General features: G+C 37.4%; 1 pseudogene; it reads left to right on the forward strand.

The window, feature by feature from the left end:
• The first annotated feature begins 1,308 nt into the window (after window positions 1–1,308).
• LOC143680563 (denticleless protein homolog) lies at window positions 1,309–3,034 on the forward strand (annotated as a pseudogene).
• Window positions 3,035–13,474: the final 10,440 nt, after the last annotated feature.

A 13,474-nucleotide genomic window follows, 5' to 3' on the forward strand; every position in this document is an offset into this window, starting at 1 on the left:
TTATTTATGTTGTTTTATTTTTTCTTTATTTTTTTAATTAAAAAAAAGTATCACGCATGCTTAAACACAAAAATGATAGAGAACATATATAGAGAGGACAGATAAAGTGATCTGTAAGTTTTCTTTAATGCTTCCTAGATGTGTAGAGGTACTCAATTGTTTAAGATTTGGGGAGGCATGTGGTGAGGCCTTCACCCCAGACTTCAGAGATGCTCTCTTAGTCTCTTCATTGCTAACTCTCTCCCTTCTGTATTCTAATTATCTTTGCTCCTGTGCCTCACTATTGAAGCTCCTAATACTGATATCTGCTCCTCTCTTCCCTCTTCTCTAAGCCCCTTTTGATCTTGATCTTATCTTCTCAGGCTGTTGGCTTTCCTCCCAAGCAATTTTCATCTTTTGGGTAAAAAGGCTGGCCTTCTGTACATGCAATCCCAAGAAGTCTCTTTTGCTGCCTTGGGCTCAACGAGTCAATTACAGACCATCAATGTGACTTTGGCATTTTAGGATTGTATTTGTTTAACATCTTGGTGAAGAAACATGTTCCATTTGTAATTACCCAGAAATAGTCTGACTTTATATTACATAGTGTCAAAGCTTTTATTTTTCCAAAGTACAGGGGAAGTTAAGTAAATATAAATCCATTCTGATAATGATGGTGGACTGTGATAAAAGATGAGAAGGAATTTCAAAACCTCAAAATGCTTCTTCTGGAGGATAGTAGCCATCTCATCAGGAAATACCTGCTATCTGCCTCACTGCAATGTGAATGGAGCAGCCGTAACAGATGCTCACCATCCTTTGCTCTAACTCCATGCTTGTCAAGCAACCATCTGGCTTCCCACAAACTTCAAAATGTAGAAATGAGTACCCTGGCTGAATAGCTGAGCATTCTGGTCATGAGAAAAAGAAAAGTAAATACCTTAGTCAATTTATCATAAATATGCAAATTAGCATTCTGATTTATATATTAATCTCTTCTGAATTTAACTAGCACCAACTTCATCAATTTTGGGACATAAAAAGATAGTGCTTTTAAATATATGATGGAGGACTATCTGGATTATGGTAAATTATTGAGATAATATTCAATGTACAGCTGAACTTCTCCTGCGGACAGCTCCCTGTCTCTCCCTGAGCTCATTTCAAAGTTACTTTACCTTGTCTCTCCTTTAGCAGCATCCCAATGCTGCCTTACAAAGATTGTTCTTGTAAATGATGTAAAAATGGATGGAGAGGACTTCTGTTGCACTTGCACTTGGGGGCATATCCGCAGATTTCCTCGTGGTTGAGCCTTTTCCTCCAGTCTAGATGCTCTTCAGTTCAGTGTTCCACCAGCCACAGTTTGGCACCCCGAAAAATGAGTGGTCTTCATGATTCCTTTTACAGTACCTTTTAATGGGTTACCAACGCAGTTGTAATGATCAGCACACTTTTTATGGGGAAATAGAAGTCCCAGTTCCTCTTTTTGGGTGCACCTTCTCTTCTGCTCCCAATATGGAGCATACACTAGTAGTTGTCAATGGAGAAGGCTGTGTTAGATTATATGACACAGAATCACAAACTTTCAAAAAGAAGTGCTTCAAAGAATGAATGGTTCATTGGAACACTGTCTTTAACCTGGCCTGGATCCCTGGAGAACTTAAACTTGTTATAGCAGCAGGTGATCAAACAGCCAAATTTGGGGATGTAAAAGCTGATGAGCTGATTGGAACATGTAAAGGTCATCAATGCAGCCTCAAATCAGTTGCCTTTTCTAAATTTGAGAAAGCTTTCTTCTGCACAGGTGGAAGAAATGGCAGTGTTATGGTCTGGGACACTAAGTCCAACGAAAAAGATGGGTTTTACAGGCAAGTGAATCAAATCAGTGGCACTCACAATACCTTGGGCAAGCAAACCCTTTTAAAACCTGAGAAGAAACAGAATTCAAAGGGACTTGCTCCTTCTGTGGATTTTCAGCAGAGTGTTACTGTGGTCCTCTTTCAAGATCAGAATAGTCTAAGCAGGAGCCGTGGGTGGGACAATCAAAGTATGGAATTTGTGCTAGAATTATACTGCTTATCAGCAAGAACATAGTATCCACGTCTTCTTGTACCCAGGTAACAGCACATGACTAGGATATTCACATCTAATTCTGAATTCCACTAGCTCTACTCTATTTGTTAACTGCACAGATGATAACATCTACATGTACAATAAGACTGGATTGAAGACTTCTCCAGTGACTCTCTTCAGTGGACACTAAAACTCTACTTTTATGTTAAATCAAGCCTTAGTCCAGATGACCAGTTTTTATTTATGGCTCAAGTAATGACATCACCTGTATCTGGAAGGTCTCCACGCCTTATGCATCCTCTGAATATGCTCCTGGGACATTCTCAAGAGATCACATCTGTGTGCTGGTGTCTACCAGAAGGAAATAAATTTCCTGTACTGGGCTGGGCCTCATGAAATTAAAAAGAGGAGAGAGCAGGACTAGTAACAGTAAGAAGTGACCAGAATACTGCTGCCAAAGCTCCTGTGGTAAAGAGCAGCCCATCCATTTCCTCCCCATCAGCAGCACTTGTGCTCCAAGCTGTGCTGGAGACCTCCCTCTTCCTTCTAATACTCCCACATACCCCTCCTGCCAACACCTAGTATTAGGGACGGACCTTAACACCTTCCTCATCTTCTCCTGTTTCTGAGACAAGATCTCACCTCCAAGAAAAGCCCTTATTTCTATGAGCCAGAAATCATCTCAAGCAGCTTCTTGCTCTGGGACTAGAAGCAGAATTAAGAGGAGGCTAGACTCAAGTTGTCTGGGGACTGTGAAACAAAAGTGTGTGAAGAGTTGCAACTGTGTAACTGGACTTGATGGCAGAGTTGAAAAGATTCCTTAGCATCTGTGCTGCCTTGCTGGTAACCAGGAAGACCTTGATAAGGACCCTCAAGTTCTTAGCACATCAAGCAGCATTGAAGGAGCTGATGTGTTATAGAGTCTCCTTCTCCTGCCAGACCTTATACTTCAGAAAACTGTGGAACATGCCTCTTCCATTGAGAGGCAGTAGAAAATAGTTCTCCAGAGAATAAAAATATCAATAAGAAATCATTACTTTTTCTTAAAATCTGATGACTTATTAAAAAAAAAAATCTGTGGCCCCTAGAGGACTGATTATCACTGCACTTAAATTTGATCCCTAGTTTGAGTATATGATTACTGACTTTATATATCTTCCTCTGTAAATAGCAAAAATCCTAATCACTAAAAAAAAGTGATTTGGGAGTTGATAACATGGTAGACAGTTTGGTAAAAATACAGGGACTTTAAAATCTCACCAGGGAACAGAATGCGTGGGTGGTTCAGCAGTAGAATGCATGCCTTCCATGCAGAAGACCCGGGTTTGATCCCCGGACTATGTACCCACCCCCACTCAAAAAAAAAATCTCACGAAGGAACAATAAAAAACACCTATTTGAGGGAAAAAGATGTTTTAGTTTCTTCAAAGAGTTGAGATTAATTAATTAATTAATTTATTTATTTAGTCTTGCGTGGGCAGGCACTGGGAATCGAACCCGGGTCTCTGGCATGGCAGGCGAGAACTCTGATGAATCAGATGAAAGCAGTGCTAGAATTCAGCCAGGGTATGGCAGGTGTAAAACCTGATAGCCAAATAGTAAGTTCATTTAAGTAACAGTCATGAGAATTACCAAATTCATCATATTAAGAGAAATATTAAACAGGCATTTGTGATATCTTCCACATTTCTAACAGTGATTTCTTGGGGTAATTTTCATTATTGTGCATTTCAAAGTCATAAGCTTTTTTTTTTTCCTTTTTAAAAAGAGTCTTTATTATGAATGGCCAATGTTAAAAATGTGCAACATGCCTGTGAAGTCATTTGCATACTCTAGCTGCAGAAATGCAACATCTACTTCATTGCCATATATGAGTACAGATTTTCTTCCTGTGCCATATCATTTAGAGTTTGCTCTCTTTACCAGAGTCATAATTGTGAAATCATGCTATATCCTTTTGTGCCTGGCTTATTTCACTTAGCATTATATTCTCTAGGTTCATCCAAGTTGTCACATGCTTCAGGGCATCATTTTGTCTAAGTGCTGCATAATATTTCATCGTGTGTATATACCACATTCTGTTTAGCCACTCATCGGTTGATGGGCACTTGGATTATTCCCATCTTTTGGCAATTATGAATAAAGCTACTATGAACATCAGTGTGAAAATGTCTGTTCATGTAACTGCTTTTGGCGCTTCTTAGTATATATTGCTGGGTCATAGGGTGATTTGATATTTAGTTTTCTAAAGAATAGCCAAATTGTCTTCCACAGCATCTATACCATTATAAATTTCCACCAGCAGTGAATAAGTGTTCCAATTTCTCCACATCTTCTCCAACAGTTGTAGTTTCTGTTTATTTAATAGCAGCCATCCTTATGGGTGTGAGATGGTATCTCATTGTGATTTTGATTTGCATTTCCCTTATAGCCCATGAAGATGAGCATCTCTTCATGTACTTTTTAGCTATTTGTATTTGCTCTTTGGAAAAATGTCTATTCACCATTCTATAATTGGGTTGTTGGTTTTTTGTTAAATTGTATAATTTCTTTATATACACATTATATCTAATCTTTATCCTATATATAGTTACCAAATATTTTCTGCCATTGAGTTGGCTACCTTTTCATCCTTTTGACAAACTCCTTTCTTTTCTTTTTATAAAAGGAATTTAATAAGTTATAAGTTTACATTCTAAGCCTATAAAATGTACAAACCAAGACATCCAGGCAAAAATACCTTAATTCAAAGAAGGCCAATGGGTCAAGAATGACTTTGTCAACTGGAAAGCCACATGGCTGGCATCTGCTAGTCCCTTGCTCCTGGCTCCATTGCTTTCAGCCTCTTTCCTCTCTTGGCTTCCTGCTTGGCTCTCTCCAGGTTCTGGCTTGTTTACCATCTCATGCTGATGTCTGTTGAGCTACAAGGATCTAAAAACATCCGTGTCTCTGTTCTCCAAGTTGACAAACTCCTTTGAGGTACAGAAGCATTTGAGTGTGAGGAGTTCTCATTTATCTTTTTTTTTTTTCTTTCATAGCTTGTGTTTTGGGTGTGAAGTTCAAGAAGCTACCTCCTATCACTAGATCTTGGAAATGTTTTTATATTTTTTTCCAGGACTTTTATGATGTTGACTCATATATTTAGGTTTTTGACCCCCCCACTTTTTTTTTTTTTTTTTTTTTTTTTGGTGTATGGTCCGAGAATTGAACACAGGTCTGCCCTGTGGAAGGCAAGCATTCTACCACTGAACCACCCGTGCACCTCTTTGGTTCATTTTGAGTTAATTTTTTATTAGGATATAAGATAGAGATCCTCTTTCCTTCTTTTAGCTATTGATATCTGGTTCTCCAAGACCCATTTATCGCAAAGAGTATTCTGTCCCAATTCAGTGGATTTGGGGGCCTTCTTGAAGCTCAATTGGCCATAGATTTGATGGTCAATTTCCACGCTCTTGATTCAGTTCCATTGGTCAATACTTTCATCTTTGTGCCAATTCCATGGTGTTTTGACCACTGTGGCTTTATAGTAAGCTTTAAAATTGGGAAATATTAGTCCTCCCACTTCACTCTTGATTTTTAGGGTATCTTTAGCTATTTAGGGTTTCCTTCCCTTTCAAATAAATTTGATAACTAGCTTTTTCAAGTCCTCAAATTAGGTGGTTGATATTTTAATTGGTTTTGCATTGAATATGAAGATCAATTTGGATAAAATTGAAATCTTAATGACATTCAACGTTCCTATACATAAGCATGAAATATCTTTCCATCTATCAAGATCTTTTAAAATTTACTTTAGCAATGTTTTGCAGTTTTCTAATTAGAGATCCTTTATATCCCTGGTTAAGTTTATTCCTGAATACTTGACGCTTTAGTAGCTATTTTGTTTTGTTTTGTTTTTTAATTTTTTTATTTTATAGTATAACATATATACAAAGCAAAGAAATAGAAATGCAATAGTTTTCAAAGCACTCAACAAGTGGTTATAGGACAGATCCCAGAGTTTGTCATGGGCCACTACACTATCCTCATACTTTTCCCTCTAGCTGCTCTATAATAGAGGAGGCTAAAAGGCTTAAATACTTTTTTATCATTACAATCAACTTTTTTTCCTTCTTTTTTTGTGAACAATGATATATATACAAAACTATAAATTTCAAAGCACAGCACCATAATTAGTTGTAGAACATATTTCAGGCTTTGACATGGGTTACAATTTCACAATTTTTGGTTTTTACTTCTAGCTACTTTAAAAATACTGGAGACTTAAAAGAGATATCAATTTAATGATTCAGCATTCATATTCATTTGTTAACTCCTGTCTTCTCTGTATAACTCCACCATCACATTTGATCTTCCCACATCTCTCTTTGGGATTGTTTGGGCTATGGCAATTCTAAATTTTTTTTATATTGGAAGGGTCTTTCACTTATATGGGATAGGGAGATGGAACTATCTAATGTTCTGGAGAGGCTGGGCTAGGTTTCAGTACTTATCTAGACCAGGGATCCATGTGGAGGTTGTAAGATTCTGGAAAGCTTTTAGTAGCTATTTTGAATGACTTTTTCCCTTAATTGTCTCCTCAGTGAGATCATTACTCGTATATAGAAAAATTGCTGATTTTTGTATATTAATCTTGTACCTTGCCACTGTGCTGAATTTGTTTATTAACTTAAGTAGCTTTATTGTAAATGTCTCAGGATTTTCCACATATAGGATCACGTCATCTGCAAATAATGAAAGTTTTACTTCTTCCTTTTCTATTTGGATACCTTTCATTCCTTTCTCCTGCCTTAGCACTCTAGCTAGAACTTCTAGTATAATGTTGAATAATTATGGTGACAATGGTCATCTTTGTCTTATTCCCAATCTTATGGGGAATGCTTTTAATCTCTCACCAATGAAAATGATGTTGGCTAAGGGTTTTTCATATATGCTCTTTATGATATTGAAGTTTCTTTTGATTCCTAATTTTTGAAGTATTCTTATCAAAAAATGATACTGAATTTTGTCGAACACTTTTTCAGCATCAATCGATATGGTCATGTGATTTTCCCTTTGGATTTGTTAATAAGCTGTATTACATCGACTGAATTTTTTATGTTGAAACACCATTACATTCCTGGTATAAACCCTACTTGGTGGTGATAGATAATTCTTTAAAAATATTGTTGGATTCAGTTTTGCTAAAATTTTGTTGAGAATTTTTGCATCTACATTCATTAGGGAGATTGGTCTGTAATTTTCCTTTCTTGTAGCATCTTTATCTGCTTTTGATATTAGAGTGATGTTGATATCATAAAATGAGTTCAGTAATGTTCCTATTTCCTCAATTTTTTTGAAGCATTTCAGCAGGATTGGTGTTAATTCTTCTTGAAATGTTTGATAAAATTCCCCTGTGAAGCCTTCGGGCCCTGAGCTTTCCTTTGTAGGAAGATTTTTGATAATTAATTGAATCTCCTCACTTGTAATTGGTTTGTGAAGATCTTCTATTTCTTCTTGAGTCAGTGTCAGTAGTGCATATATGTATAGAAGTCCATTTCATCCAAGGTTTGTTAGTGCATAGTTCTTAATATCCTCTTATGATTTTTAAAATTTCTTCAGGATCCATGATGATGACTCCCTCTCATTTCTGATTTTGTTTATTTGCACCCTCTTTTTTAATGTCAGTCTAGCTAGGGGTCCATCAATTTTTGTTTTATTTTTTTCAAAGAACCAATTTTTGGTTTTGTTGATTCTATTGTTTTTTTGGTTCTCCATTTCACTTATTTCTTATTTAATCTTTGTTATTTCTCTTATATTTGCTTTGGGGTTAGTTTGCTGTTCTTTCTCTACTTCCTCCAGGTGAGCAGGTAGGTCATCAATTTTTGTTTTTTTAATATAGGAAGTTAGGATGAAAAAATTCCCTTTCAGCACTGCTTTTGCTGCGTGCCATAAGTTCTGAGATGTTGTGTTTTCATTTTCATTTGTCTCCACATACTTACCAATTTCTCTAACAATTTCTTCCTGACCCACTGATTATTTAAGAGTATATTATTTAATCTCCATATATTTGTTAAAGTTCTGGTCCTTTAGTGATTGTTAATTTCCAGCTTGATTCTGTTGTGATCAGGGGAAGTTCTTAGAGTAATTTCTGTCTTGTTAAATTTATAAAGATCTGATTTGTGTCTCAGCATATGATTTATCCTGGATAATGTTCCATGAGCACTAGAGAAGAATGTATATCCTGATATTTGGGGTATAACAATCTATATATAACAGGTCTAATTCATTTATCATATTATTTAAATTCTTTATAACCCTGTTGATCTTCTGTCTGGTTGTTCTATCCATAGAGGAGTGTGGTGTATTGAAGTATCCCACTGTTATTACTGAAACACCTGTTGTTCCGTTCAGTTTTGCCAATGTTTGCCTCATGAATTTTGGGGCCCCTTGACTGTGAGAGTAAACGTTTATGATTGCTATTTCTTCTTGATGAATTGTCCCTTCTATTAATATGTAGTATCCTTCTTTGTCTCTTTTGACATCTTTACCTTTAAAGTCTTTTTTATCAGCTATTAGTATGGATTCTCCTTCTTTCTTTTGGTTAAAACTTGCTAGAACATCTTTTTCCTTCCTTCCACATTTGATCTATTTGTATCCTTGAGTCTAAGATGACTCTCTTATGAGCAGCGTATGGATGGGTCATATTATCACTGTAAGGGAAGGTCTTGAATCTACCGTCTTGTCCTTTGGTGTTCGTTTGTCAGATATATATTTTCCTTTCCCTCTCTCTCATTTTATCTTTTAAGTTACCCTTAGTGGTACTTTTTAATTCTGAGCTCCTCCAGACCTCCCTCTTCTGTCTTTTTTTTGTTGTTGTTGTTGTTATTAGCTGACAGGACTCCCTTTAGTATTTCTTGTAGGGCAGGTCTCTTGTTGGCAAACTCTCTCAGCCTTTGCTTCTCTCTGAAGATTTCAATCTCTCTCAATCTTGAAGGACGGCTTGGCAGGTTAAATACTTCTTGGCTGGAAGTCATTCTTCACAATCTTGAATATATCATACCTTTGCCTTCTTGCCTCCATGGTGCCTGTTGAATAGTCCTATCTCAGTCTTATATAGTTTCCCTTGTATATAGTGAATCTCTTTTCTCTTGCTGCTTTCATGAATTTTTGCTTCTCTTCAAGATTTGACATTCTGATTAGTATGTGTCTTAGAGTAAGCTTATTTGGATTTATTCTATGGAATTCATTGAGCTTATTTTATCTGTATGTTGTATATTTATTTGTATTTTAACCCTTTTATAAGGGTTGAGAGCTTTTCCCCATAATCTCTTCAACTAGCCTTCCGATCCCTTTTCTCTCTTCCTTCTGGGATCTCGATACTTTTTATATTTGTGTGCTTTTGTTGTCTATCATTTCCCTGAGATCTAGTTCTATTTTGTCCCCTCTCTCTTTCCATTTGTTACTTTGTGCATTTGAGTTCAATTGCCCTATCTTATAATTTGCATATTCCTTCTTCTGCCTCTTCAAATTTTCTGTTGTGTGTTTCTAGTATACTTTTATTTGGTCTAGAGTATCTTTCATCTCTGTGTGATCTGCTATTTTTCTGTTCTTTCAAATTCTTCTCTGTGCTCTCCTAGTGTCTTCTTGATACCTTTATGTCGTTAAAATCCTTAATTAATTACAAATTCTGTGTTCCCTCTGGTGATTTAATGTGGCCATTTGACTGGGCCATATCTGCCTGAATCTTCACAACCTTTATGATCTTCTGTTGCAAATGGGGCATTTGATTGTCTTGATAAGGTTATTTTGCAAGTTAATTTCCTTCACTCATCTAAGATTTTGTATCTACTTGGGTGTGTGTTGAAAGTCCTCCTTTGGATTTGTTATCTGGGTCCTTCCCCAGCAAATAAAGTCCCAGATCTCATGGGGGGGATTGCAATTCTACTTGAGGCTCTATTGAAAGTTAGGCAGATAGGCAATTTGCCAGACTGTACTTTCTGCTTCTTCCCAGCAGATGGCGCTCCTGAGCCACCTCTTCTCAGACCCATTTCTCCCCTATTGCAAGTGCTAGCTGAGCTAAATGGAGACCTGATATAATTCCAGCCAGGACCACAGGTCTTGTTGCCCATTGGAAGCCTCCAACCCTGGTATTGGTGGATGGGCAGTGTGCACCTCAGTATATACCCTGCTTGTATGCCCAATAGATCTTGTGACCCCCAGAATCCCACTTGAGATGACCTTGGGCTGTGGGACTGGGTGTTTCAGCTTTCCTTATTAATGGAAAACTAGAGAGGTTTTTTTCCTGACCTCAGCCTCTCCTATTCTGCTGCCTTCCTGGAAGTTCAAAGTCTTAGCTTTTATGTGATATCTAGAGGGTGAAACTGACCTTTTAGTTCAAAGTAAAAGGAAATACCTTGTTTGGTTCCCTGCTCTCTATTTATTTATATTTAGAATAACAAACAGGAAATAATTTGAATAAGAATGTTTGTTAAATTCTTCCCAAAACCAAATGTCTTAAAAGGCCCCCTAACTACTAAGTGGCATACTCACATTTTCATTTAAAGGGGTAAATGAGCTGGATTATAGCAATAGGTAGTAATAAACATTTGAATTCTATTAAAGCTGCTAAAAAATTGAAATGTTAATGAAGAAAGCTAGCTTCAATACATCACCACAATCTAATTGTTTCAAATCGGAGAATCAGACCCAGAGGGCATAGTTAAACTATTTTGAAAAAGGTCTCATGACCCTTGTTAATGGAAAACTAGTGAGAATTTTTTTCCTGCCTCTTAATACAGGGAAAATTATGTAATATATATTTCTGTGGAGGGAAAAGCAGCAGACTAATAGCAGATTTGGTCTCCCTAGCTCTCGGTATGCTTGTTCTGCATTGTCTTCTTTAGGTTTTCCAGAGAGAAATAACGACCTCTTAACTACCCCAAAGTATTTTCAGCTAGGAAATAACACTTCCAGGCTTCTAAAGGATAGCTGGAGGAGTTTGATTTCATTATAGATCAGGCTAAATGATTGAAACATTCTGTATAAGATGATGAAACAGATTATGTGTTTTCATTTTGCACCAGGCTCTGCAAATTTTGTCACTAGTCCTCCTCCCCAGATTCAACAGTCTTGCCAGTTTTGATCAGTACAGAGTTTTTGAAGCACTGCTGTGAGTCAAGCATTGCACTAGGTGGGGGTGCTTTCAAAGACAGGACAGGACTCTGGCTTCTGAGGGGCTTACAGTCTAGTACAGGTAAGGTTGCCAGATTTAGCAAATAAAAAGTACAGGATACCCAATTTGATAATGTTTTAGTTTAAGTATTCTTCTAAACATAAATTTGGCTTCAGAATTTTTCTAAGGACCACCATATTATTAAAATTTGGGGGGCATGAACCCCAATAGATGTTCACTTATTAATTTATACATTGTACATATATACTGCTAAAGTTGCCTAGTATCTTAAGGTAAGAGTGGGTGTTTTAATCTCCATAGAAGCAGTATACATAGTGGCTAAAAGCCTGGGTGCAGGAGCCAGACATAGCTCCCTGCTAGCTTTGTGACTAGGCAAGTTGCTTGTCTTCTCTGTGCCTCTGGGAATTGTCGATACTAGTAGCTACCTCCTGGGGGGGAGGGGGCAACGTATTCTACACACTGATGCTCAGCACAGTATCTGGCACATGGTGACTGCTCAAAAAGTATCATTCTTGCCCCCAGAGCCAGTGGGAAGGTTGATAATAAACAGTAGTCAAATTTTACATCTCCAGCCATACTCATTCAGCCATGCACGGTCTCTTTGTCTCTCTTGGTTGTATTCATGTGCACACTATTTTTTAAATCAATCCATTCCATAATTAACAATAACCTTAGCCACAATTATTTAATTATTGTCACAGCACCAGCTTGTACAAGCAGGAGCTAGAAGGGAAAACATCTAAACCCCAGAGCATAGCCATCTGGTATCTGAGTTAACCGAAATCTGGCCCCTACATACAATAAATATTTTGTTAAGCAAACGGGTCTGAAAAAAAAAATGGACCAATTTGTACCAACTTTAAGGAATGTTTTTAAGCTCAAATAAAAATATAGTTGTAGTTATTTACTTTATGGCTTTTTCTAGTCTATATTTCATGCAGTTCGTCTGCTTTTACTGTCCTACCTGCTATAGGGACTCTAAGGGTACCTCTATAGTGCCTTCCTTCTTCTTCATCTCTTTTGTTCATTTTTGTATTTTTATGTTGCTTCTTTTTAGTTTTCTGCCTAGTTTTCCCACATTTCTCACTTCAGCACTTCTTCCTTGTGGAAGTCCCACTGGGTCATCTACAATTTCTGTGGATTTCCCACGGCTGGGCCTTCCGTGAGTTAAGTGCATGGCTGTGGTTAAGGACCCACCAAGCCTGCCTCCCAGGAAACGGGGCCACAAATCACAATTGCATCCCATTTACCATGAGGTTTCAGGGCTAATTAATATCCCTTTAATAAGGGTCTGCTTATCTTCCTGCAGTGGCCTTAGGGATGGTTTGTTGTATTTTTTTAATCTATACTTTTTACTCATCTGTCTATACCCCGGAAAAAAAGGAGCATCAGACAGAAGGTTTCACAATCACATGGTCAGGGATGGTTTCTTAAGGTCTCTAAGTCCCTAAACTGTGAAAATTGTTTATGTGGTGGTTAACACCAAAGATTCCCCTTGCTGCATTCATTGTCTCCTTTCACCATTGTCTGTGGTTGTGGATATGATCATTTCTGAGTACCTGGCTGTAAAATAGAGAATGCCGATTAATTCAGGTGAATTGTATTATTTGTCAAACTATCAGGTGATAGGAGAATCACCAAAGGATGTTTGCCATTGTCTTATCAGTCATGCTTATTAGGTGATGGATACAGCTCCCCTCCTATGCATGCACCTGCCCTTTGATTTGAACACAGTATGGGAAAATTGCAGGAGCTATGGGGCTGAATTCTCTCTCCGTCCAAACCCATATAGCCACATGCATGAGCAGAAAAATAAAAAGGGCGGCTATTCATTTGAGAAGACTCGGTTCAGCTCCTCAAATGTTTGGAGCCTGGAATGGCCTGGGGTCGAGGGTCACATTTTCTAATTCTCCTAGTCAGGCTTCCAGCAGTGCCACGAATGGTCCTTGGAAAATAGAACATTAGATTTTCTTATTTTGGACTTCCTTGCTTACTTTCCCCTAATCCTTTTCCTTATTCGATATGCAGCACTTTAAAAATCTTTCTTCCTTCTCCTACCACCCCGTTATTTTCACAGTTGGCTCTTTGAAAAATAATTATAATATGAAAGTTACCTTTACAGCTGTGTAGGTCTGTGTGCGGTACTCTAAGAGTTTTGTACAAAAGAAACCATATCGCATACCAAAAATGTTAAAAATCCATGGATTCATATGGCTACTATTTAAAAAAAATCTCATGAGTCCTCGG

The sequence above is a fragment of the Tamandua tetradactyla genome, chromosome 4 (genome assembly GCF_023851605.1).
Source record: "Tamandua tetradactyla isolate mTamTet1 chromosome 4, mTamTet1.pri, whole genome shotgun sequence".
Taxonomy (NCBI): Eukaryota; Metazoa; Chordata; class Mammalia; order Pilosa; family Myrmecophagidae; genus Tamandua; species Tamandua tetradactyla.